Source organism: Ictidomys tridecemlineatus, unplaced genomic scaffold, assembly GCF_052094955.1.
Source record: "Ictidomys tridecemlineatus isolate mIctTri1 unplaced genomic scaffold, mIctTri1.hap1 Scaffold_39, whole genome shotgun sequence".
In the NCBI taxonomy this organism is placed as follows: domain Eukaryota; kingdom Metazoa; phylum Chordata; class Mammalia; order Rodentia; family Sciuridae; genus Ictidomys; species Ictidomys tridecemlineatus.
In genome coordinates this window covers 1012806-1034733 of record NW_027522555.1, presented here as the reverse complement: position 1 = coordinate 1034733, position 21928 = coordinate 1012806, and the positions used below count along the sequence as shown (strand labels likewise).

General features: G+C 47.2%; 1 long non-coding RNA gene across 2 annotated transcripts; it reads left to right on the top strand.

Moving 5' to 3' along the window:
- The first annotated feature begins 2828 nt into the window (after positions 1-2828).
- On the top strand, positions 2829-6974 carry LOC120891210 (uncharacterized). Of its 2 annotated transcripts, none has more exons than XR_013433096.1 (2): positions 2829-3023; positions 6204-6974. It is a non-coding gene; the product is annotated as an uncharacterized LOC120891210 (long non-coding RNA). The 2 variants fall into 2 exon arrangements; XR_013433095.1 differs by lacking the exon at positions 2829-3023 and adding an exon at positions 3784-3872.
- Positions 6975-21928: the final 14954 nt, after the last annotated feature.

The following is a 21928-nucleotide window of genomic DNA, read 5'->3' as shown; positions in this document are numbered from 1 at the left end:
GTTAGTGTGTGTGTATGCAGGATGTTGCTGTTTTCCTTTAATTCTAAGGAATGACTTAATGCTTCCAGTCTGGTTGATTTGAATATTTGACATTAGTTCAAAGAGCTGCAATAAATAAAGAACATTTCTAAAGGCAGCAAATCTCTTAAATGTTGCAAATAATTGCATGTGGCATTTTGCAATTAGCCAGGGAATTTTTAGGGAACAGGAGAGGTAATTGTTTTTGAGACAGGGGTTTTAATCCGAGAAGGTTTGTGCTGTTTTCTCAGTGGGAAATAACCTTACTTTGAGGATTAAAAAAAAATTAAAAAGCAGTTGTGCATGAGGGATGTGTTTTGAACACATGACCCTCAGACTGAAAATGACCGCTTGTAGGCTATGGAGTTGAAGTTGAACGTATTTTTTCCCTAATGTCTGCCCTTTCCTGCACCAGAGCCTCAGTCTTTATTAATTCATGCCTGGGAGCTGTCACAAATCACTGACATTTCGCAAGAAAACTGGGGGTTGGGGAGGGGCGGAGAAGAGGAGAGAGTGGTGAACGAATGAAGATGCGGTGGGAGGAAGTTTGGAATGAATGAGAGGTTGAACGAATGAATGAACGAATGGAAACCACACAAGACAGGGACGCATAGGAGGACAGAGAAGGAGACCGAGTCACCTGCCCAAACTTGCAGAAACCGGGGTTCAGAAAAAACTGCAAAGGACACGGGCTGCGACCTACTAGGGTCGCGTGCACCTGCAAAATCTGTCCCTCTGCACAGGCTGTGGCCTCCTGGTGCAGGCTAGAGCCCAAGGAGTCAAAGTTGCAAAACACAGAAAATTTCATGACTTCTTATTTTACACACGCACACACTCACACATGTGCGGTTTGCAGGGTCTTCTCTATAGCAGCGCCTAGAAAGATAACGTGACAGAACGCTTCCCGCCCCCAGCGAGTCCCAATTCCCGTTTTAAAAATTGTCAGTGCGTCTTAGGGGCCTCTTTTTCGACACCGAATTTTTAGGGGTGGAGTTAAGGGGTGAGGAGAGACCTGGGACAGAGCAGGAGAGTGGTCTGTATTTTGTTTCTTCTCTGCAACGCTGTGCATAACGTAGAAGAGGATGATGCATAGGGTTGATTCCACTTTGAGTTTTATTATCACAAATATTCATTAGTTCATGAGATACTGTCAGTGTTCCATTTGCTATTATTGTAGTCGCAAGGAAGGGCATTTAATTTTTGTGGAGGTTTCTGAAGGTTTACGCATCTGCTCCAGCTGAGGTCGAAGTTAACCCTGGTCCCTTCCCCAGCGTTTCCCGTTCCGGATTATAAATTGCAAGACCCGCCTCGCTCTTCCTGCAGCAATTTGTACACCGTAAGCTCTCGGAGGTTGCTGTGGGTTCCATCACCTTCCCCCTGGTCTGCGTCTGGCCTAGCGCTCGGGGACAAGAGGATGCGTGGAGGAGTGTGTGCATGGGGGGAGAGGTGCACGGTCTTCCCAGGACACATTCACAGGCGAGCCGAGCCGCAGCGGCCAGGACACTGCGGAGGAGGCTTGCGCACCGAATCCTGGAAGCTAGAGGCTGAGCCACCCTACATTCTCCCCGCCCCAACCGCGCAGATTTGGGCTTCTCTAGCGCTTTCCAGGAGCCCCAAGTGCTCCTGGCCGCTAGGTATCCAGTCTCAGGCTGGTTTCCTTGGCCTTAGGGTGGAAAGAAATGGCCACCGCAGTGCCCGCAGGCCTGGAGCCTGTTTCTGGTCCGGAGCCTCGGGGTTTGGTGGACTTGAGTCCAGGAGCAAGGAACTCTGCCGCCCGGGTTTTCTCCTCCTGTTCTCCAGCCGCCCCATCTTGCATCCCGTCCCCCCACCCTCTGACGCAACTTGGAGCTAGAGGCCGCGAGTCCCAGGAGACCGCGAGCTGGCGTTCAGGAGCCTGTCTGGGACCTGGAGAGGAAAGGTCTAATTCCGCTGCTGCTGTCCCGAGTGGTGGCGGGCCTTTCCCGGGATGTGAAGGGTGTGTGGGGAGGTGAGTGGCGGACAGAAGCCGTGGAAGGAAGCAGGGAACCCGAGATAGTGTAGGTGACCTGGGGCCACCTGCGCAGACACATCCGTTCCCCGGCCTGGCTTGTGGCCCTGACTGCCGGGACAAATCAATCCCATTGGGTCTTGAGAAATGTAAACTGCCTTTTTCTGTGGGGCAAAAGCGAGTGCATCCAAGGGTCTCTCGCGGAACAGATTCCACGGTAGGCATCGGTTTTATAATGAAACAATCCATTTCGGTGACCTCCAGTGGCTTCCAGAGACTTTATTCATCCATTCATTCTGAGCACCCACCGAGGACGGCGCGCCCAAGGGCTATTGGCGGGAGGTGGCCTCGGTTACAATGCTTGCCCCCAAGTCCGTCAGCCTTCCTAGGCTAGCCTCGCCCCTGCACTCTGTTGTCCAGACCCTCTCTCTGTCCTCAGAAATGGAGGATTACACTGCTAGAGACGTGACGGGGCTTGCTGGGGGAGTGTTGGGAGACGAAGGAGGGAGTGAGGAGACAGAGAAATAAAAGAGATGAGGGAGGTGAGAAAAGGGGGGCGATAGAAACAGAAAAAGATACAGAGCTCGATTCAGGAGGGAGCTGGAAGGAATGGACTTTCCTCTCTCCCACTCAACCCACATTCCTTCATGCACAGACGGTGCGCACCAGAGTCGTGTTGAGTGGATATCGGCCGGCCATCCCCAGGCCAAGTCTTTAGGTCACCTTTGACACCGGTGCTTCCCGAGGCTGGGCCATGAGAGACACAGCTCCATGGGGCAAGGCAGCAAGAAGTCGGGGACACCAGGGAGGGCCTTGGGGCATCAGGGCAGGGTCAAGGCGCTGCTGACCAGTGTACCCTCCTCCCCCGAAGCGTACCTGGTGCAGGCCTTGAGAGCAGCGGGCAAGTGTGATGCAGTCTTTAAGGGCTTTTCGGACTGTTTGCTCAAGCTGGGCGACAGTATGGCCAACTACCCGCAGGGCTTGGACAAAACAAGACGAACATCAAGACCTTGTGCACGTAAGTGTCCTCTCTGGTCCGCTGGGGTTCTCTTCTGGGGGCGCTGCTGAGGTCAGAGTGCCGCACCTCCCGCCTGAGCTCAGCATACAGTGCCAGAGTAAATCTGCACACTCTCGCCTTCTGGCTCTCACCCCCAGGCCCAGACCTGCGGACAAGCCCTCTGGTCCCTAGGCCCAGTCCTCTGGTTTAGGAAACTCCAGAGCCTGGGGTGGACTACAGAGAAAGAACCCCACAGTGGCCTGATCCCAGCTCCCAGCAGCCTCATGGGCTCACATGAGGTGCATGCACCCAGTCCACCTGAGAGAAGGCCTGGGGCAAGGAACCCTGCTACCAGTTCCTCATTCCGCAGAATCTCTGCTTTGAGGCAAACTTTAATTATTACCTCTCTCAAGGATAAGTGACCTGCTGAATACCCTGAACAGTTGGTTTGGGTTTGAGGACCTTTGGGGGGTAATTCTAGATTTACCTAGAGGCTATAGTCACTGGCCTATTATCTCCACTTTCATTGATATATGGCCCTTTCAAAACACACCAAGAAAATGCAGTGCAAGCAAGGAGGCCCTGGCTTCCAGTTTCTGGGAGAAGGGCTGAAATAATATTTTATTGTGTAGCAATGACTGCCCAAGAGGAGAATGTCTGGGCTGTCTGGTGACTGTGCTAAGTTTGTAGTCCTTTCCTATGCTAGAGGTAGCCATCCTCCATGCTTTTCCCACCCCTTTCCCTATCTGCACTGTCTCCTCAGATTGCAGAAGGTGCAGGTCCAAAGGAAGGGGAGAGAGACTTCATGGCCAGGCCCAGAGGTGTTTTCTCAGAGATTAGCTAGAAAGTCTGCTCCCACTAGCAAATGAGGTAACCAGCACAGCACTGTTGCAGCGGACCTGGGACATTAGAAATTTGCTGCAGACCTTAGAAATTTCCCCAAACTCTGCAACAGACACTGCCTTTATTTTTTTCAAAACCAGCTGCTTTCTGCCACCTCTATAATGACCCTCCCGATACAGTCAAGGCAAGAGGTATCCCTTATTCCCAGACGTTGAAATGACCATTTTCCAGGCTTTTTTTTTTATACTGTGAAGAAATCTTCTCTCCCTAACTGGGAAGAGTTTATTTCAATTACAACTGAATGAAGGTCAATCATGCTACATACTTCCCTGAATACCCTATTGCCCACCTGGAGCCACAGCAGCTAAGTGGCTGCTACCTTCTTATCAGAGTAGGAACAAATACTTAATTCCAAATGTCTGGTTAAAAGTAAGAATGTATCTCCTAAGGCATGCCAAGGTTACATATAAAGGAATTACCAATGCCTCTGCCATTTTCTGGAACTTTCAAGCTATTTAAATATTTTAGCAGGACTTTGGTCCTGGAAAACCTGGAGTGAGAAGGCCCCTCCCTGAGGTTGCAGGCCATAGTTAGGCCCAGGCCTCATTCACTTGGTGGTGCTAATTGTTCCACAGGATAAAGTGCACCTCTCCCAGCCCCAAGTGAATATTTTTTTTTTATCTCTAGGAGTGTTTCTCTTCTAGGAAGGCCCTATCCCCATCTTGGGGTACATAAAGAAAGCAGTAATTTAGAAATCCTTTGGGAGGTGCAATTACACAGGAGCTCCACAGGAGAGCTGTCCCTGGGCTTCTTGGTGTGCCAAAATCTTGCTATGTATTACAATCCTGAAAGTCCTACACCCTGCCCTCCTTAGTCCTCATAAACTAGAGACTCAACAGGGGTCATGAGAAGACAGTCTGAACCAAGGCAACCCAACATTTATATCTTCCCTATTAGCCAGAAGATGGGGTGGGAGTGCAAATAAGGATAAATCAAACACTATGGTTGCCTTCAACATGCTTACCGTCCAGTCGGGCCACAGAAGAGGGAGAGAGGAGTACATATAACCAAACTGCCTGGAGGGCTGCTGCTGTTTTCTCTGACTCCCAGGGCCAGGTTGAAGTGGGAGCCAGCCTGGAGTTACCAAGACACACAGATCGACCCAGCTCCGAAAGGAGACAGCGCCCCAGGAATCGATCACGGCTTAGGATTATATTTAGTTTCGGGATCTATTTTGGGTTTTCAGAAGAAAGGGGGACAATAAAAAAAAAAGAAAGAAAGAAAGAAAAAGAAAGACAGGTTGGATGAAGGTTTTCGGGGCGGGGCTAGGAGCCCAGCCCAGCCTGGGAGGAGGAAGTGCTGTTAAAAACTCTGCTGCGAGAAATGACCAGAAGGGGAGGACGAAGAGCTGGGTCCTAGAAGGCTGGCAACGGTGGGCATGGTTACACTCCGAAGGCGGTGGGGGCGAGGACCTCTGGGGTCTAAGCCCACCTGAAAGACTGGAAGAGGAAGCATGCAGCGCGCAGGCCTGGGGCGCTGGGGGTTGCCAAAGCGGGAGAAAGCCCTGGAGCGGGCGCCAGGTGCCAGGCACTACCACTCACCGACCTGGGCAGGGCAGAAGCAGGCAGGAGTCTCTGGATGAAATCTGAGCTGCGGGACTGTGGAGGGCCAGGCGGGAGGGCCTTGGAGGACCGAAGCAAGTGGAGAGGCAGAGAAAGAGGAAGTAGGGGGACCGAAGAGAAGAAAAACGTAGGGAAGGGGAAACCGAAAAGAGGGAAAATGAGGAGAAAAGGGAAACAAAAGACGGAGGTGGGGGAGGGAGTGGGAAAGATGGAGGGCGAAGGCGAGAGTACCACAGCGAGGAGGAGGGAGACAGAAGGGGCGAGGGGGAGCAGAATGTGAGAAGCCAAGAGAGGAAGGCCATACCCGAGCAAGTAACCCATCTTGCAAGCTAAGAGGCATTAATGGGCGGCAGCTTGCAAGGCTTAGCACTGTTTTCCCAGCCTTCCCCAAGGAGGGAGAGCAATCTATTGGCGAAGCCCGAGGTGTGCCCGCGCAGTTGCAGCGGGTGCAACCCGGCTGCTGAATCCGCCACAGGCGAGCTAGAGGGGGAGCCACCTAGGTGAAGGGGCGCCCGAGCCGCTTTGACAGCGCTTCTGGCATGGGCCGAGGTCCGACGAGGAGTCGAGACCTGGCTCAGCCCTAGAGCCAGGGCTGCGGCGAGCAAGTAGGAAGGGGCGCGCCCTGGCAGATGGGCGAGGAGGCCGTGAGAGAGGGAGTCTCCAGGGCGCAGGTCCAGGGTCCTCCCCGCGCCCCCAAATGATCCTACTTCTTCTGTTTTGTTCTGTTCCTCGCCAGATACTGGGAGGATTTCCACAGCTGCACGGTCACAGCCCTGACGGATTGCCAGGAAGGGGCGAAAGATATGTGGGATAAACTGAGAAAAGAATCCAAAAACCTCAACATCCAAGGCAGCTTATTCGAACTCTGCGGCAGCGGCAACCGGGCGGCGGGGCCCCTGCTCCCGACGCTCCCAGTTCTCCTGGTGTCTCTCTCGGCAGCTTTAGCGACCTGGCTCTCCTTCTAAGCCAGCTCCCCTCCGCGCCCACCCACACTCACTTTATGCTCCCGGAAATCGAGAGGAAGATCCATTCGTTCTTTGGGGATGTTGTGATTCTCTGTGATGCTGAAAAAAACACTTATAATAGGTTTGTGGGAAATCCTGATTCTCTTTTTTTTCTAATTTCGTTTGATTTCTTGTGTTTTAATTTGCCAGATGTTACCAATCAGTGAGCGAGCAAGCACAGCCAAAATCGGACCTCAGCTTTAGTCCGTCTTCACACAGAAATATGAAAACGGCAACTCACCCCCATTTAATTTTTAATTTTTTTTTGGCAAAAGAATCTCAGGAACGGCCCTGGGCCACCTACTATATTAATCATGTTAATCACATGAAAAATGATGGGCTCCTCCTAATAGGAAATCGAGGAGAGGAGAAGGCCAGGGGAATGAATTCAAGAGAGATGTCCACCTGGGAAGCATATGGTGAATAATTCACGCTCACGTCTTTCTTCCACAGTATCTTGTTTTGATCATTTCCACTGCACATTTCTCCTCCAGAAAGCAAAATGACAGATTATTGGCTTTAGGTTTTTTATGGGTAGGAGGGAGAGAGGAAGGGATTGTGGTAACTCTGGCATCATGGTAAAAGGTGTGAGAAGCAATGCTGCTAAGGTCACTGAGGGGTTAGCTTTACCTGCTGTTGCTGATGCATCTTTCAAATCCACTGCCTTTATTTTCCCTCCTCTCTCGTTTTAGCTGTTACACATACAGTAATACCTGAATATCCAGTGGTATAGATCACAAGGGGGGGGATGTTAAATGTTAATCTAAAATATAGTTAAAAAAAGATTTTGACATAATAGAGCCTTGATTTTAAAAAAAGAGATGTAATTTAAAAAGTTTATTATAAATTAAATTCAGCAAAAAAAAGATTTGCTACAAAATATAGAGAAGTATAAAATAAAAGTTATTGTTTGACATGGGGGTGTCGCTTTGTTTCCTCCACCAAATTCTCTGGGTACTTCAAGGGACATACAATGCCGGGTGATCAATTAACTCACGTGTTCACAAAGTCACTGGATAACCTGAAGGCTTCAAGCAGATACTCCTTAGCTAGGACTCCTTGCCACGACCCCCAAATTTCTCATTCTTGAAAGGGGGGGAGGAGGGAAATTGTTTTAAAATGTATTCATTCAAAAGCAGAAGTCCCTTCTAGGTGCGGAGTGCAGAAACTGGGCTTGCGGGGGGGGGGGGGGGGGGAGGCGCTGGCAGACGCAATGCCAAGTGGCCAGCCAGCTGCCCCCACCTCAGGTGGGTCTGAGCCCTAACCACGATCCTTCCAGGCTGGTCCCTAACCACGATTCGCCTCTTCCTCTGCGGTGGCCAGAGGCAGCTTGCGAAGGAACCGCCATTAAGGGTTCCAGCCGAGGGGCAGAGACTGTTCCCTGGCAGGGATCAGGTGAATCCTTTCATAATTAATAAGACAGCTCAGTTGAAATGGCGAGGAGACGGGCCCTATTGATCCGGCAGTGGAGATGCTTCCACTTTTTCCTATTTATAGGCCCCTCGTGGCCTTACGAAGAAGTAAACATTCCAGAGTAAACAAGAACGGAGGAGACCCAGGTCTGGCGCGGACAGAGGGTAGGTTGGGGGAGGGACAACTGCACGCAGGTCTCTGGGTTCATTGAAATAGAAATCTGATTTCTTGATGAAAGTAGAGGGGAAAGGGGGCTGCGTGGGGCGGGGGCGGGGGGGCGTGTAGGGAAGGGAGGAAGATGAAGGGAGAGCTGGGCGGCTCAGCAGGTTCCCGTCAGGCGGAGCCCGAAGCCCGCCGCAGGGAGGGTGAGCCTGGGCTCCGAAAGGCAATGTGTAAACAATCGCTAGTGTAACAGTTCATAAATCAAACCCATTGGGTCGCAGCCCAATCTGCATCCCCCCCCCCACGATTGAATTCCAGCAACACGTGCGTCCCTGCGCCCCGAGCAATGCAAGCTGCACGGATTCTTAATGGCAGCGTCTATTAGGGCCTCCCATTCGAGCACGCGCTGCGCGGGGGTCACTCCCGGGAATAGTTTTATGTGCTACCTCTCTGCCAGCTCCCTCCTGGGTCGATCCCCTGTTCTTAGGCAAAAACCAAAGGAGATCCTCTGCGCTGCCGCCTGCATGGGGCTGTCACTCAACCCCAAAGGCTCCTTGTTTTGGAAAACAGTTGGGTTTTGTTTGTTTCGTTTCAATGTATATAAACAGAATCAAACTAACCTGATTTCAACCCCTGGATTTCAAATTAAGTGGTTGGGAGCCTGTTTAAAATATAAATCTATTCAACGAAGGGGAGGGGAAAGAGGGAGAAAGAGGGAAAGTCTTCTCTGATCCTTTTTTTGCCATAATAGTTTTGTTTTCTATTTGCAAATCGTTATCTTTTCCTGGGCAACCTGTGCGCACCACCGAGCCCCTTGCTTGCTGAAATAAAGGATTTTGTGGGGAAGTAAGAGCCGGGTGACTCGAGGAGACGCCCATCCTCTCGCAGAAAGCTTCCCACCTAGAAATCAATTTCCTAGAGAGCTGGAGAAAGCCAGACTGATGGAGGGACAGAAGGTACCATGGGGCGGGGGGGGGGGGGGGGGGGGGGCGGGGGGGGCGGGGGGGGGAATGCGAGCTAGGGCGGCTCCTTTGCTCTCCCAACAGGGGTGTTCTCCAGGTTGGATGCCCTAGAAGAAGAGCGCTCCAACGCCGAGTTCTTCCACGCCCCCAGCCCACCCATCCCAGTCGTCCGAGGATCCTCCAAAGCTTAGTGCCTTGTTTGGGGGCTGCCTTGCTCTGTTCAAGGCCCACGCTCACGTGAGCGCTTGGAGAGAGCTCCAGGAATGCAGGGCGAGTCTCAAAAGCACCAGCTTCTGTGTCTGGTTCGTTAGAGAAAGTTCCTTCTCTGGGTGATTGTTGAGATTATTATCGTGCCGTCTTCGACTATAATGTGCTGTTTAATCATGATGACATCTCCATATGCTAGTTGACATTACTGTTCTTAGGCAGCAACACGGTGAGCTTTATTGCCAGTTCTGGGAGGTGATACTAATCAGATATGTCCCAACTTGGAGTTGGGCTGGGAAGTGGGCGTCCAGCCCAGAGGGCCTCCTCACACCAACCTCTGCCTGGCCCCAAGCGTGGGAGCACCCTCTCCAGCCATCTGCACCTCACATCCTCCCATGGCTCTCCACCTGGCCCACTCGCTCTGGCTTGGAGCACTGGAGGAGCTGTTTGGGACTGGGGAAGGACCACTTTCATTGAGAGTGTAGTGTGTGATGATCTCAGTTGTGAAAATACCAGAGAGGTCAGTTCCAAGTCCCAGCCTCATCATAGGAACCCCAAAGACCTTAGGAGCCGGGAGGATGATTAAAGGGAAGGAGACAGCAAGTGAAAGTGAAGGCCAAGGGCACGGGAAACAGGAGACCATGGGAAAGACTGGGGAAACAGACCCCAGAAGTAGAGTTAGCAGAGGAGGGAGCCCAAGGCGATCGAGAGAAACACAGAGATGATACAGAAACTCAAAGTTGGAAAGAATAGATCCGTGGAGGAGAAATAAGGGACTTATTTTCATTCAGGACTCTCAGAGGAGCCAGTGACCTCAAGCTCAAGGGCACTCCCCCACGCCCCACCCCACGCACCCCAACACACACACACACACATTTCCTTTCTGCAGCTAGGACCCCCCCCCCCAAGGCCAAGGCCACAGGACCCGTGGTGCCTTTGTACTGGGTGAGCCAGCACCAGCACTAGCAGGAGCAACAGCACAAGCCTGCTGCCCTTGCCCAGAGTCTCAGGACATCCTGTGATCCAGGCAGAAATGGATCCAGGAATTTCCCTTTGGAAATTTTCTCTCAAATCCGAGTAGAATCCTTTCTGTAAGGGTCTTCCCTGTTCTCTCAGCACTCCTCCACCAGCCCCTGTCGCCACACAGTAGGCTGTGCTCCCAGTTTGTCTTTGGTGACTCCCTACCTCCTTAGCCCATGGACCCCCAGGGAAAGACCACTGCCCCACTTTTCCTTCCTCCAGAGCACCTACCAAAGGAAATCCCAGGTGCTGATCTGCATCCCTCCACCTCTTGGCCCTGAAAACAAAGTGGTGGGGGTAGATGAAAGAAGGAAGAAGTGAGCGGAAGGCCAACTTGTAGGGGCTCAGAAGAGACCCTGCATTTACCCCTCTGTCCCCACCCCCAGTCTCTGCAACTGCTGAGGCCAGGAAGCTCAGGAACTTGGGAATGCTGCAGCTTGTGTCTCACATACCTGCATACCTTCCCCAAAGAGAACAGCACCCAGAAGCCCCACAGGGGCCCTTTCCTAAGGTCAAGGGCTGGGGAGCTTCAGACCCAAATCCATAGCTCATATGAGGAAATCCAGGCCCAGCTCTGCCCAGCCAGGTCAGACTCCCACACGCTGCACCACCCACCTAAGAGAGAGCTCTTTCTCCCCTCTTACTCACCAACCACCCCAGAGTGGGGGTAGGGAGAATGTAGCATTCAGTTCAGATTTGGGCCATGGAAGGACATCACCTTTAGTGTGGCCTCCCAAAGCCAAAACGCAGGCTCTGTCCTGTTCTGTGACCTTCTCCCACAGTGCCTTAGACAAGGACTGCCCCCAGACCACTCCATCCCAATGGGCTCCTGGTCTGCAGTCCTGTCATTCACCTCCCCAACCCAAGTCCGTGGGTTCTCCCAGCACTGGATTCCTCCTGTAGTTTTGCTGCGGCTTCTCTCACCCACTCCTTTAGTACCACTGTTCATATTATATTCATCTCCCCCAGGTTACAAATAAAACATAAGGTTTTATAACCATTGAAGCAATTCAAAGATACATGGGGGGGTTATCCTCCTCCACTAACAGATGTTAATAGGTGGATGTGTATTCTTCCACAACTCCCCCCAGGTGTGTGTAAACATATATTGACATATACCTATGGGAGGTGGGAATTTTTTTTCTATTGGGATATATTTCTTTATGGCCAAGTTATTCAAGATCAATAACTAAACATACCACTTTTTCTTACCAGATATATAATATTTCCTAGAATGCCATAATTTAATCTTCCACCTACTTATGGGCATATAGGTTTTTCAAGTTTTTTGGTTTTTTCTCCCTTTTTTGTGCTCTACGTATATTTTGTCATAAATATTCCTGTTCAAACACTATTCTGTACCACTCTGTACTCGTTTTTTTTTTCTTCAATAGAATAGAGATTCTCAAAGTTGGATTGTTGGATAAAACCTATATGTATGTGTGCTTTAATTTAAAAAGATGTTGAATTACTTTCCCAAAGAATCTAGAGAGTCCATTTCCCTACACCCTCATCAACATTGATAACAATTTTGTTGTTGTTGTTGTTGTTGCTTTTAATCGACCCAGCAGGTAACTTTGTCACTTTCTGGAAGGCCAGCCATTCCTGAGACTCACACTGGATTCTACGGATCCCTTTTGGATTCTGATGGCCACCAAGGTATCCTCCTGAACGTGCAGGAAAGGTCTGGCTAGACTTTGAGTCCTCCTCTCCAGAGCAGTGGCTAGGGCCCCACAATTAGTGACTTTTTTAAAAATACTTTTCTCTTTTTAGTTGTCAATGAAACTTTATTTTATTTATTTACATGTGTCAAGTGCTCCACCACGGAGCCACAACCCCAGCCGAGCCACAACCCCAGCCCAATCAGTGACTTTTATTCAAAGGCAGGAACAGTTCTCTTGGAACCATCACTAATCTGACATTGCTGACATGGATGTGGGAGCTTAGGGATTGTGAGTGAAGGCTTGTGAGGTAGAACTCAGTGAAGCCCGCCAGCATGCCAGCTCCATGGGTCTGTGCTGAGGCTGCGATCCCCTGGCCTATCTGCAGAGGAGGGCAAGTGATGGAAGGAGGCATTACAGGAAAAGAAAACAACAGCCTAGAGCAGTAACTGTGGGATCTTTCTTTTCCTTAATCAATAAGAATAAGAAGCTTCTACAGGCAAGATACAAGCAAGGGTGAGCAGCCAGGATTGAACCGTCTCTGGGGGGATTCAGTGAACTGAGATCCAGATGACACTCCCTCTCCGCTCTCTTTCCACCCCAATTACTCTTCCTATCAACAACAACAAAATAATAACAATCAATTTGCTTCCACTGAGCACTTACAACATACTAGGTATTTGCTAAAACTCTGCAAATACTATCCCCTTGTGTTGGCAACCTCTATAAGAGGATTGTATTATCCCCACTTTGCAGATGAGAAACTGAATTTTAGAGAAAGGATAGTAACTTGCCCAAGATCAGCAGGAGGCAAGAAAGAGAGTTGAAATTGGAGTCAAATGTGTTTCAAGAATCTGTTCTGAGACGTCACTTCCCTTTGCTTGTTCTGTTACTATTTTGAGGCCAAAGAGAGCTAACACAAGTAAAAAGACAACAACCATAAAGAAATTTAAATCCTGTGATAGGCAGAATAAAGACCTTACAAAGATATTTGTGTCCTATTTAATCCCTGGAAACTGTAAACATAAAAATAATTAATTTTTTAAAATAATGCGGAAGGAATTAGGCTGCTTATCCACTGAGTATAAAATAGGGATATATTCTGGATTGTTCCTGGGGGAAAAAAAGCACAGTGGTTCTTAAAAGTGGAAAATGGAGACAGAGGAGGTCGGAGTCACGTGATGACCACCCAGCATTTTTGGCTTTGAGGTTGGAGGAAAGTTGATACCAGTCAAGGAATTTGGGCAGCCTCCAGAGACTGGAAAAGGAGTCTTCAAAAAAGAATATGGCCCAGGGATTTTTTTAGCCCAGTGAAACCAATGGTCAGATTTCTGACCTACAGACAGACAGTGAGATAACAAAAGTATTGTGTAAACCACCATGTTTGTGATTATCTGTTACGTCTGTGAATAGAAAACTAATACAAGTCCCAACCTGCATTGTAGCAGAGGGAGAGAATACATTACATCCAGAGAAGACATGACATTTAGGAGTGGACTGCTGGGGGGCGGTTCTCTGTTTGTGTGTGTATTGGGGTAAGGTGGAGGCTTCATTTCAGCTTGGGGGAGGAATAGGGAGGGTGATATGTACAGAGAAAAAGGACATTATGGGATAAATTTCTAAGGAAAAAAAAATTGTGTTGTTGTCTCACAATGTCTTCACATAGGACCTTTTTCATTCCGTGGTCTCCAGTAATTTAATAGACATTCTGGTATGTTCTTTGGTTCCGTAACAGTTACTGGCCTGCCCAGATATGAAAAGTTCATCACTTCAGTGATCAATGGCTTGATGATACATTCATGAAACCCATCAGCAGGTAGTTATGCTCTGGATAAATCACAGTGACTAGTGTTAGCTACCCACCTTATCATCTGGACAAATCCTAGGCCTGATTGATTCCAACGGCAGTCGCAGTTCCAACTTTGTACATGACAAAGAGCACAGAAGGAGGTGGATCCTACCTCCATGGACTATCTGAAATGAATCACTTGCTGTGGCTGTCTGTCACAAGAAGGAAGAAGTACAAGAAAGATCAAATCCAGGTAGACCACAGGTGCTACTGCCTTCCACATCAAACTCCTTACAGTCATCCAAACCCAGTAAAGAAGAGGGGAAGGGGAAAGGGCCTCTTTGTCCATCCTGGGTCAACCAGGCCACAGATGGTTTGGGGTACATTACTGTGCCACTGGGGAAGTCTCTCCTTGAACAGGTGCCAGGCCGGGGTGATTAATTCCAGCCAGTCACTGACCCAGACACCTGGGCCTGCTGCCGTCTTTCCCTTTCCTTGGAACCATCAGTAAACCTCGGTGAGTGACTGTGAAAAATGGCTGTGGGACCCTCACAGTCCTCTGGTCACCCTGTCTGACTGTCGCCGGAAATGCAGTGAATTGTGATCTCCCTTAAGCAGAGAGAAAAATCCCAAGCAAAGTGGTCCATTTAACTCCCGTCAAACACAAATTCTTCAAAATAGGCAACTTGGAAGGGGACCCAGAGCGTCAGAGCCCCTGAGAAGTACATTTATCAACCCTAGGCTGGAGCTGTGGTGAGTGTGTCTGTGTACCAGCCCCAGCGCCCCGGATGTCAGAGCTGCTAAGTGAAGTGTGCACAGCTTCTACCTTTACACAGAAGCCTTTGGGCAGTGTGTGTGTGTGTGTGTGTGTGTGTGTGTGTGTGTGTGTGTGTATGGTGCTGGGGAGTGAACCCAGGGCCTGGTGCATGCCAGGCAAGCACTCTACCAACTGAGCTATAGCTCCAGCCCAAGCAGTGTGTTTTCTTGAGAAACCATTCTTAGCCTTTGATTTTTGCACTATTTTCTGCTCTTTTGAACAGAATGGGGGTCAAATTGTATTTCTGCCATTGGTTTCTTTACAGCATTTGCTGATTTTTTTTTCCTATTTCTGAGTAGCCCTTGGACACTTTTACAGTTATCAGAGAAACACGGCTTGGTCTTCAAATCTTCTTTCAGGAGTCTCCATAAATTCAAGTCCAAAATGTACTTGTGGATCCCTTCTTACACAGATTTAGCTAACTCTATATTCTCTAACTCATGTACTTCCTAATACATGTAGAAGTGTACACAGAAGTATGGGCACATACACATGCACATGTGTGCCCTTACAACTTTGAACTCATGTCCTCCGTTTGGTTTTTGGATCTTGCCTTTTGGATCTTTCTCAATTGTCTTTAGCATTTTTTGTTTTATACCCTGCATGTTCCTCCCCTTCAGCTTATAAACATATTGAAATCTCTTCTCTTACAGCCTGAAAGAAAACTCCCTTCCCTGTCTAGGTTGGCTTTCCAACACTGTGAAAAAACACCTGATACAAACAACCTAAAAAGAGAGAAGATTTATTTTGATTCACAATTTCAGAGGTTTCAGTCCATAGTCACTTAGCCCCATCACTTTGGGCCTGTGGCAGCACAGTATAGCATGGCAGGAGCACATGACAGAGGAGGTCTACTCACCTTACGGTGGCTGGAAAGTGAAAAAGAGATGGAGGGGCAGGTTCCCAATGTCCTCTTCAAGGGCACAACCTCAGGAACCTAACTTCCTTTCACGAGGCCTGATCTACTGAAAGTTCCACTAGTTTCCAATAGCAACACAGGCTGACTACTAAGCCTTCAGCATAAGAGCCTTTGGGGACATTTAACATGCAAACCATAATGATGTCCACCCTATTCTGTGCTCATCCATTTTTCTGTCATGATCCCCAAAATGGTGCCTCACCCAAGGCAGATGCTCTGTAAATATAGGAAGAATAGGAGCTGGGGCATACCTCAGTGGGAAGGCATGTGCTCAGCATGTGCAAGGCCCTGGGTTCAATCCACAGCCACCAAATAAAATGTGCATGTGTGTATGTGCATCTGCATTCTTCATTTATATGTGTGAATATATTTAGATGTGAAGAATACATGAATGAAAGTATTAGAATGTGAAAGCACATATGTAATAGAGATTTGAAATATTCCTTATTCAATAAACATCTTTTATATAGACATGGTGCTAAGCATTGTGGGAGATCCCAAGACTCCTGAAAGATAGTCTCTGACTTCAATGAGCTTATAGTGTGTGTGTATGTATTTCATATATTGAAGAATATATATGAATATATGAAGAAAAATATAGATATGAAGAATGCATGAATCCTTCCCTTGTGTCTTAGTTCATATCTGTTGCTAATAACACAATATCATAGACTGGGTGAACTCTAGAGAAAAGAGGTTTATTGTGGCTCAAGGCTCTTGTCCAAGACTGAGGGGCTGCATCTTGTAATGGTCGTGATGGCAGAGTACTAAGGGGGCTCAGATCATCACATAGAAAGAGACAGGGATAATGTGAGACCTAACCAAACCGGCCTTTCTAGAAGACTCACTCTTGAGATAGCCCATTAATATATGAGTCCATTAATCCCATGAATGAATGAATCCGTTCATGAGGGCAGGGCACTAGTCACCCCTTAAAAGTCCCACCTCTTGATGTCATGTAAAAGGGATTGTCTCAATGTCAGTTTTGGAGGGGACAAACCATGTTCCAACTGTAGCTCTTCTTTACAGGTGTCCCCAGGTGTGCTCCAGGGCCAGGTTCTTCTCTGCCAGCTGCAGACACTCTGCCCTCCTTGGCCTCCCCCTTCTTTCTCATTGGTATTTTACCCTTCAAAACTATCTTTGCAGTGTTGCCAAGGGTCCACAAATTAGAAACTGTAGGCAACCCAAGAGGGAAAATTAAAAGGCTCCCAGGGAGCTGGGGATGTAGCTCAAGTGGTAGTGCGCTCGTCTGGCATGTGTGGGGTGCTGGGTTCGATCCTTCTCAGCACCACATATAGATAAAATAAAGATGTTGTGTCCACCGAAAACTGAAAAATAAATATTAAAAAATTCTCTCTCTCTTAAAAAAAAATTAAAAGTCTCCCTGCCTGATCTTACCTACCTTCTTCTCTTACCTCACCTGCCAGACCTTTCTCTGCCTTGGATGTCCCAAAATTATTCCGTCTCAATGCCTTTATGTTCTTGATTTCCTCTGCTTCTCCTCAAACATCTTTGCCTGGGAGATCCCTTCTTGTCATTTAGTTTCAATTTCAACATCACCTCTTCAGAGACCCCTTCTCTGACCTTTCACTGTAGAGTGACAACTTCCCACCCCTGGAGTGCTCCCCAGCGAACAGGTGTTATCACATTACCTGGTTTTGTTTCATTTCCAGCGTATAACATTTACACAATTTAAGAAAGAAAAAAAAAATCACTGGTTAACATGGTTGTGTTCTCTAGGTTTTGGTGCCTTGGGCAAAGCTGTGGCCCAGGCCTTGTAAGAACAGGCACTTTTTATGTGGTTCTTTGGCTCCTGAAAACCCTCATCTCTCTCCGGACCTTTCCCCTGTCTCTTGCCTGAATTTTTACCTAAGCAATCCAGATTTTCTCTCCACCACTCAGCTCATACCTTGGTCCCTCTTGGATTTAACAGTAAAGAGTAGTGGAAAATTTGTTCCTGGACCCTGCAGTGAATGTCTGAAACAACAGAAAGTATTCAACTCTATACATACTATATTCCTACACATATATTTCAATGATAAATTCAAGGAACTTTTCACTTAAAGGAGGCACTTTACTGTTTCTTTATTGTATTCAAATTTCCAGTATCATAATTATCACACTTTGGGGCCATTTATAAGTAAAATCAATGTTACTTGAACACAAGTACCATGATACCATGGCAAGTGACCTAATCAACAAGATGGCTAGTAAGTAACTAATGGGAGGATAGCATACATATATATAGTGTGGATACACTGGGCAGAGGGATGATTATGTCCCAGGAATAATGGAACAGGATGGCAAGGTATTTGATCATGCTACTCAGGTTGGCATGCAATTTAAAACTCAAGAATTGGTTATTTCTGGAATTTTCCATTTAATATTTTTGAATTGGGGCATACCCACATGTAACTGAAACCATGGAAAGCAAAACTGAGGACGAGGGGAGACTACCTCCACTAAGTAGCAAATGCTGGGTCCCCTCCAGAGGATTCAGTGTCCTACACAGGCAGCCTCTACAGGTGTGGTAATTCTGGGGGAAGCTGGTGGTAGGGCCAAAGGTATCTGTCTGATTACCACAAGGGTCTGCTGACTGCCCCAAGCCACAATCAACCAGCCTCAGAAACTGATGTCCCATTACAGTAGAATAGTCCAGATAGCATTCAAATCAAATCCCCATGGGCTCAAAGCCCCTGCCTAGCTGTCATCTGTACAAATACAGACAACTGTCAAGGATAAGGTGATATTTACTACACGTTAATATTCACATGTGGGAAACCCTACCATCTTAGAAAGTACTAAATTGGTTATTTTTAAACAAATTTCATTCCAAGGAGTGATCTTATTTTTGCTGTAATATGGCATAATATATGTATCAAACTGCTACTTTGCTAAGTAAAATCAAATCCTGACTCTTCAAGGTTGAAAATAGAGAATATCCATATGAGGGGGGCCCCCATTCCTTTCCCCCCATGATCTGTGGCAGGAGATGCACCATATTTCAAAAGACTATCCTGGCGAGGGTCCTTTCTGGGAATTATCTCTACCACTGCCAGGAGACCTGAGGGGGGTGGTACCATCTCCCTGTGATTCCCTGGCCCCCTGGAGCCAACAACCCTGGCTGCACACTTCCCAATCTCTTGGGAGAATATTTTGTTTTTCAAACACAGGTGAACCTGGCCTGAGCTCTATTCAATCTACAGAATCCAAAGGTCAAGAGAAGGACTTGAGAAAATGCAGTTTGGAAAATTCCACAGATGACTCTGGGACAGAGCCAGGGTTGATCCTCACTAAAATGTGGATGTACAGCCCACTAACGCATCCACTAATCCCTCATTAAACAGCACAGACAAGGCGAGAACATTTTTAGGAGATGTTACTAAAGACCTGGGGTGAGGAAACAGAATACAGAGAGTTAACACCCAAATATATGAGCCAGATTACAACTTTCTTCACCAAGGTTCCTGACAGCACCAGTTAGAAAGGAACAGTAACCTAGAAAGAAACTCAGTTAATGTGAAAATACAAGAGAAGTTTCCATAGACTAGTAAGTGTGGGACATGCTGCTTACTTGCTCCCAGGATTTTTAAAAATAAATTGTTTATTGGTTCATATTAGATATACATAACCTTATGATTCATTCTGAAATAACTGTAAATTCATAGAATATAATTTGCTCTAATTCAGTCCCCAGTCCCCAGTATGTTTTTTTCCCTTTCCTCTACCTTCCCCCATTCCCCTTCTACTCTACTGATCTTTCTACTATTTATTTAGCTTTTTTTTTTTAAAAAAAAACTGTTGTCTTGTGGATATACATAATGGTGAGATTCAGTGTAGTGCAGTCATGTGTGCACAGAGGAAAGTTAGTTCAGATTCATTCCACTGTCTTTCCCTTATCCCGTCTCTTCTCCCTCCCCCTCAATTCCTTTCTTCTACTTCACTGATATGTTTATTTAATGGAATTTCACCACCTCCCTGTTTCTCCTCCCCACCCTGCCTTATTTTGGATTTCGCTCCCAGTCTTGGCAGACACCATTACCTTGCATTTTGAAATCTTCTACAGGAAAAACCTCATTGAGATCCGTTTAACCCATAGTTTTCTGCATATATATCATATCACTGCAGAAAACCTATAATCAAAGACATCCTAAAGCAGGTCTAGATTTTTTCAAAGCCCCCTGTCTAGGCTGTGGCATTGGCTGGGATCTCTCTCCCAATCCACATGATCCTGATAGCATTCCTATTATCTAAGGAGACCCCTCCTCTTTGGGCTGATTATTCTCCTCTGACCAAAGCTCACCCCTAGGCTGGGGGTGTAGCTCAGTGGTACAGTGCTAGGCTAGCACACATTAGACCCTGGTTCCATTTCCCATCCTACAAAAAAGAAATGTACCCCTAAACACAGAGCTGCTTCCCAGGTAATGTACCGGAATTCAATGCATTTGGTCCTCTGTATCTGTAGGCTTTATGTCCTTCGATTCAACCAACCATACATGAAAATATTCGGAAGAAAAAAGAATCACATCTCTACTGAACATATATAGACTTCTTTTTCTTATCGTTTTCCTCTGAACAATATAGTATAACAACTGTAGAGATAGCATTTGTGCTGTATTAGGTATTACATAATTAAGAGATGGTTTAAATTCTACAGGAAGAAGTACATAGGTTCTAAGCAAATGCTACATCATTTTATAAAAGCCATACAAGCATCCGAGGGTTTTGGTATCCACGGGGTGCTGAACAATCCCTGAAGATATTGAAGGGCAACTGCTCAATAAAACTTAGGTCTCTTCAAGAGATGTACACAACATAATAGAAAAGGGGTCCTTATCTTAAGACATGAAATCTTGCAGCTAATTGTCCATCCAGAAGAGGAGAAAGTAAGCTGATACAAATCCAAGCCACCTTCCTCATGGCCCACAGCGGGACTCATGAATTTGTGGCTGCCCCAGTAAATACAGCTGCAGGCTCTGTTTGGAACATGGCTGGGCCTAGGCTGGAATTTTTAAAAACTGAAGTAAATGGCAAACTTTGTCTACAACAGTACCTCCAGATTCTCACATCTAAGGGGTCCACTAGCCTTGGTAAGGATATAGCTCCCTTGAATTCTCTTCCTGCAGGGCTGAGATTAGAAAAGGATAAAGTATAAACAGGGAGGAGAAAAAAGTTCTCCAAGACTAGTGGGTAAGGACGATGAAGAGAGAAGGGATGTGTGCTTCCTGGGCCCTGTTTGGATTTGGAGCATTTTTTCCCATAGACCATTGTTTCTCAACCAGGGGTAATTTTTCCCCCAGGAGATATTTGCTGGTGTCTGGAGATGTTTTTGATTGCTACCCCTGGGAAAGAGACACTGCTAACATCCGCAGTGTAAGCAATTATCTGTCCTAAAATGTCAGTAGTGACAAGATTGAGAAACTTTGCCATAGACACAATGAGTTTAGTAATTAGCTTAACAACTCAACTATGATGACAAAAATAGATTCTGAAAGTTGACTTTAAAATCTTGCTATCTGTGTTCATGAGATCATATGTTATAAGCTTTATTTGATCAAATATCAGCCATTCCATGACTCCCACATAGTAGGTCTGCACAACACCTAGCTCAGTTTCTTCATAGCAATAATCATAAGTGGAACAGCCTTTTTAGCTTGTCTTTAGTTAATAACTGGGTGCACCAATTAGGTTGTAAGCTCCTAGAACATGGAGAGCAGACTCTCAATAAATATGGGTGAGTGGATCCCCATCATTGGCTTGTGTTTGTTGTTTTAATCAGCTTTTTCGTTGCTGTGACTAAAAGACATGACCAAAAGAACATTTTCTGGGGAAGAAAAGTTTATTTAGGGGCTTATGGTTTCAGAGGTCTCTGTCCAGAGGAAGTCAGCTGGAGTTTGAGGGGAGGCTGAACATCATGGCAGAAGAGTGTGACAGAGGAAAGTAGCTTACACGATGATCAGGTAGCAGAGAGACTAAGCTCAGCTCACCAAATATATACCCCAAAGGCAAGCCCCCAGAGACCCACCTCCTCCAGCCACCACTACCGCCGTTATTCACCACCCACTTACTCCCATCAAGGAATTAATTCACGGATTGGGCTAAGGTTCTCATCACCCCATCATTTCTCTTCTAAACCTTGCAATGTCTCACGTGTGAACTTTTGGGGGACAACTCACATCCACGTCATAAACATTGTTCTTATACTCTGAGGCCGTCTCGGGCCTGGGCTTCCACATCTACAACACTGTGCCCAGATCTCTGCATATAGAGAAGACAGTCACTGACTGACTGATCACCAAACATATCCATCGACGAAAGCGAATGAATGAAGGGGCAAACAATTAACTTTGTGTTCTGTTGTGAACAGGGAATAGACATGCGTGCTACATGTGGAGGATGTCTTAAAAGGAGTTGAATGTGAAGGCACTCCAAGTTTTTCTCTCTAACACTTTGTCCCATGGAATGGGGAGAAGAGTATGCCGTCAGCCCTCCGTCCGTCTCTGTGGG